This window comes from Artemia sp. Qi Xiang Cuo, chromosome 10 (assembly GCF_049724085.1).
Source record: "Artemia sp. Qi Xiang Cuo chromosome 10, ASM4972408v1, whole genome shotgun sequence".
Classification (NCBI taxonomy): domain Eukaryota; kingdom Metazoa; phylum Arthropoda; class Branchiopoda; order Anostraca; family Artemiidae; genus Artemia; species Artemia sp. Qi Xiang Cuo.
Window position 1 is genome coordinate 4,588,926 of NC_142803.1, and position 5,594 is coordinate 4,594,519.

The following is a 5,594-nucleotide window of genomic DNA, read 5'->3' on the forward strand; positions in this document are numbered from 1 at the left end:
AGAAGTCGGCTAGTGTGGCTATGGTGAGTAAGTAAAGGAAAGGATATCAAAAACTGATACATAAGACATTGAACTTTAAAGATAAAGCAATAAAACACTCCACAAATAGGTTTATCTCATTTTAAGTAGCAAGATATACGGAACCACGATGAAGATCCTTTGATCTCTTTTTGATTGACTATGGAGTTTCGAAATTTGTTCAAAATAAAATTTCGTAGAAAATTAAATAAAAAAATTTCCTCGTTCTGTAAAGATATTCAACAAGAAATTTAAGAAAACAGGACCAATTAAATAGTGTTTAATAGCAGTGCCAACTATCACGCTTTCCTGGATTTGGTTTGTACTTTGTACTAAATTTATTTCTTTTTGCCAATTTCTAGCTAAAACAATGTCTTTTTCACTCTTTTATAAAATGATGATAAAAAGAAAGTTCTAAAGAATAAATTGAAACTCCAAATTAAATTATTCAAATATAGTTGCTGATTGGTACTTTTCTGTGTAACGTGTACCAACTAAAATTGCCTTTCTGGTGTTTTTACTTGACAAGAAGAAGATTCAATTAGCAAGCAAAGAATGAAAATATTGGCTGTCTTGGATGTCAACGTAATTATAAGAGCAACCATTGGTTTTTGAAAGGTAAGAGTGGGTATATTATTTGCCTACAAGAACATTAATGCAAGAAGAACTACCAAAACACAACTTTTCCAGTGTTTGTCTTTAACTCTCAAACTGATATAGTTTTGCACAAGCTCAAAAATATACCCAAGAATTTATTAGAGTATGCAGTCTATACTGCTAAAACGACCAGAAAAGGTAAATTATGAAAATTTGGGTTAAGCTGAATGAGAAGTAAAATGTTGACAGCTTAAAAAGATCAAATATCTTTTGAATGATTGTAGGAGGTTACAAATGCCTTTGTTTATCAGGCCTGGCACTCAAAAATATCTGAGCCTTTCATTTGTATATAAGTGAGCTCTGGTTGTTTCCTAAAGGAGGGCAGTGTAAAAGCTAATGCAAAACCCAGTTTGTGGAACAGCTGTCTTTTAAAGAATTGTCCAAATTCTTAAAATATAAAATGAATATAGTTGATAGATCTATTAAAAAGTTGCAAGAAAAAAACAATATTTTTACACGTGGTGATGTAGTATGTGTGGCAAAGAGTCGAAAGAGGCAGGACGAACTGAAAGGACATCAGGATTTGGTTGCTGCATGGCTTTTGCAAACCGCGAGTACGAGATGGATTTCCCTAAAAGTATTTTACTGAAAAAGTTTTGGAACAGTGCATCTGTGATAATTGAAAGTGCGGCACACGCCACTTTTTAACTTTTCAGGAGAACCAAAAAACAGAAAAAAGGTTTGTCGGCTGTGGTCGCTCTAAAGGATGCGGCTAATGGAGATCAAGGAAGACATTCTGAACCAACTTCTTATGCTCTTTTCAGTGGTATAAATTAAATTCAAATACTTTGGGTGAAATCAAAATTATTTCACTTTATGGCTTATATCTCCTTTTTCGTATACATAAGATAATCCTCTTCTGTCAAAAGTGTTCTGAGCGAATTCAAAATTAACCCATTTTTAGGGTTAATTTCTCTAACGATACAAAATAGGACATTTCTGACTGCAGCATTTGATTACTTGTGCTGAGTTTACCCATGACACATGCATAACTCAATTTCGAACAAAATGGCATATGTCGCACTTTTAATTATCATAGCCGAGTGGAACCTGTTCTTCGTATTCTTCACCAGCCACAGAGAAGATGATTTAGCTGGAGATTCTGGAGTAACAGGTGTAGAAAATTCCTACCGTCATGCGCAACCTCTCAGTGAGATTTAGTTTGTGCTTTCCTTACCTTAAATCACATTTGCCAGCGAGTTAAGTTGACTATAACCTTTGTTTGTCCTAGACAATTTAATTATGCTGAACAGAATTTCAGGTGTTTGAATCACTGGTCCACGGGCTTTTTGAAAATTTATGGCAGAATCACTTGTCATTCCTCGAGTGTCTATTAAGCTAGTAAATTAACTCGTCCATAAGTGTATAAAGCTTAGGCCAAATGCATTTTTCCACATAAGGAGCTTGCAAAGCAGTAGCCTATCAGCACTCAACTGGTTAACCACAACCAAGTGAGCGTAAAATGTGCAAGTGGTTACTACTACTAACAACTCACTGTAAAACCAAGCCGCCTGAGTGTGCTTTGCTGTACTGAAGCGCGTATGCTGAACAAAATTTTCCAAGCTTACTTATCTGAGAACCTAACTAAAACAAAGACTGCTGATTGGATATTTAGGAACTAATGTAGCCTTAGTAGCAATAATTTTACAAACAGATAGACACTTGTTTGGAATGTACCAAAAAAAGCAACATGTGTCATATTCAAATTGCCAAAAAAAATCAAGAAAGGGAGAGAAGAAATAAATTCTATTAAAAAAGAGATTCTCTTGCACAACCAAGATTAATTCTAGGTTAGCAGAAGGAAAAATATTTTTTTTTTCCATAATTTCTGTTGGCTCAAGTCCTTAACAATTAAGTATAGAAGAAACCAAAGATTGTAAGCAGGAACAGTTCAATTTTTGACTATGGTAAGTGACTTGACTACAGTTTAGTCAATAATATATCCGACTGTAGGTGAATAAAAAGTCTGAAATAAGATAATACATGTAAATTACTATTAGAGTACTACCTTTAACCAACAAAACATGGATTTTTTAAAAATTGAAATCATCATTTAGCGGTTTAGCTTATTTGGGAGTCTCTCCTAAATCTTTATTTCAAATACATAAGACAATTAAAAGTAATGTTGATAAGGTTCAATGGCCATAAAAGGAGGTATATCAATTCCAAAATGAATTGGAAATGATCAGAAGAGGAGGAGGGGTGCCTGCCGTAAATATTTTAAACTTCAGTGTTTTTGAGCAAAATTATTCTTTCCCGGCAGTAGTCTTCATTCATTTGAAAGGTTGGTAGTTGGCAATGCCGCATAAATGATAATATCATTTTTGTAGAAATAGATTTATGGTTGGATAATTTACAGTTTCCTAGGAGAGTTCTTATCTATCTAGTTGGATTTTATCAAGTAATTCCAGAGACCCTGGATATTATTATTAGATTGGAAAGAAAATTTATTGTTTACTTATCTGTATATATATCAGAAAGACTTTGATAGACTACTTCATTATTCACTTAGGCCTAGTTAAATGTCAATGCTTATTCTAAGAGAATTAATTATCTAGCTAGTTGGATATTGTCATCTGGGGTAAGGTTTATACTAACACACTAATCGGATAGATAAAAAAAAACTATATACCACTAGCATCAGAATTTCATCCTGAGTCCAAATACGACACTCATTTCTTTCGCAAATTATTTTCAAAATTACTTCTAGGCCTACGCTTCTTTAAGTTTCTTCAGGTTTCCAGTTTTTTTTTCAAAGAAACGTCATGGCAGCAGTTCAATTTGAAAAATACTAAATTTTGCTGAACACTCCAATTTGAATTGAAATAGGCTAGACTAAATCTTGTTGAGCAGTGATTTGATATAAAAATACTAAACAGTTTTTGAGAAATACTAAATAGTTCAAATTGGTATTTGTTTAGCCTTGTGACACCTCATAAGGAGACATGTTAAGAAAACAATTCTTACTTTAAAATATGTATAATGATCCTATGTATAATGTATAATGGTATAATGGTACAATAATTTGTATTGGCACCATACCAGTTGATGTGCTGGTGTGGTGCAAGGGTCTAATCCAAATTTATACCACTAAATAAATTAGGTCACTCGGTGGTTTTTGGTGGAATAGAGAGAGAGAGAGCAAAAAAATATTTATTGTACCCCTGACTGATGGCCAAGAAGGCCTACAAAGTAACAGGGAAACTTTAGTTCCTATTATTAAAAAATATATTAATCCTGGAAGCATTATTTACAGTGATAAATGGGGAGCTTATAGTACATTGTCTAGCCATGGATATACTCTTTACCAAATCAATCATCAACCAATTTTGTTGATCCACAGGACTGTTCCATCCATAATCAAAACATAGAAAGTAGGTAGGGACGCTTCAAAAAGCACTCTAAAAAACCAGGGGTGCAAACAGCATACATAGAGCAGTATATATTGTGCTTCTTATTTCTGCAAAATTTTGAGCAAAAAGACCAACTTCATAATTTTTTATTGAAGCTCCAAAGCTCTATCCCTGTGGAATCAATAGGGTCCCTAAAGCACCAGTCAGTGACACCCCTAGTGCATAAGAAAGTGATGATGAAGAGTTAGATATGACTGATTAGTTTGTTAACATTAACTAAGTTTTTCCCAAAAAAATGAATAATTCAAACTGTTTAGTATTTCTCAAAAACTGTTTAGTATTTCTCAAATCAAATCACTGCTCAACAAGATTTAGTATTTTCCATATCAAATCACTGCTCAACAAGATTCAAATCAGAGCTTTCAGCAAAATTTAGTATTTTTCAAATTGAATTGCTGCCATGACGTTTCTGTGAAAAAAAACAGGAAAATTGAAGGAACTTAAAGAAGCTTAGAAGTAATTTTGAAAATAGCTTGTGACAGAAATGAGCGTTATATTTGGACTCAGGATGAAATTCTGATGCTAGTGGTATTTTTTTCTTTATCTATCTGATTAGTCTGTTAATATAAACCTTACCTGTTTCTGATTACATTGAGATTTTACTAATCTGTGTAGTTAAATATGTATCAGTATATCTAAGACTCAGCATTATTCACCTAGTTAGATATTTTTGTTGTGCCTACGAAAAACAAATTATCTGGCTAGTTGGATGTTATCCCAAAACTGCATAATGGAACTTACCTATCATTCTAGTTGGATATATATCCGGAGTGTTAAGGCCTGGTATTATCCACCTAGTTGGATGATCATGCTGTGCCTAAAAGAAATCAATTATCTGGCTAGTTGGATATTAACCCTAAACTTCTTAGAGAATCTTCTTATCTGCCTAGTTGGATATATATAAAAAACACTAAGCTACATTATTATCCAACTAGGTAGATATTCTGTATGTTACACAGACAGTTCAATATTCAGCTAGGTAGATAAAGGTGTAAGAGTCTTAAAAATGTTATTATCTCTCTAGCATGATATTGTATCTTGATACTAAGTGTAGTTGGATATTATTTTTACATTCTATAGAATGTAATTTTTTAAGAATATCTATTGGGCACCTTCCCTTATCTGCCTAGTTGGATATACATAAAAAACACTAATCTACATTATTATCCAACTAGGTAGATATTCTGTATATTACATAGACAGTTAAATATTCAGCTAGGTAGATAAAGGTGTAAGAGTCTTAAAAATGTTATTATCTGTCTAGCATGATATTTTATCTTGGTACTAAGTGTAGTTGAATATTATTTTTACATTCTATAGAATATAATTTTTTTAAGAATATCCATTGGGCACCTTCCTGTGTAACACTGATAAAGCTTTGAAATATTGGATAGCATCTTCATGAATATTGATTATGAGTACCCATCTGTCCTATTAAATGATGTTTCTGACCATTTTGGAGTAATGATTACAGTAGTTCAGGCAAGACAGATAAATAGTGGAGGT

At 32.8% G+C, this 5,594-nt stretch overlaps 1 protein-coding gene across 1 annotated transcript in view; it reads left to right on the forward strand.

Annotated features, from left to right (window-relative positions):
* The first annotated feature begins 2,996 nt into the window (after nucleotides 1–2,996).
* LOC148947383 (uncharacterized) overlaps nucleotides 2,997–5,594 on the forward strand; it is a 278,197-nt gene continuing 275,599 nt past the window's right edge. Inside the window, exon 1 of the mRNA XM_089095227.1 lies at nucleotides 2,997–3,076. The gene's annotated coding sequence lies outside the window, so the exon portion shown is untranslated. The remainder of the gene's footprint in view (nucleotides 3,077–5,594) is intronic.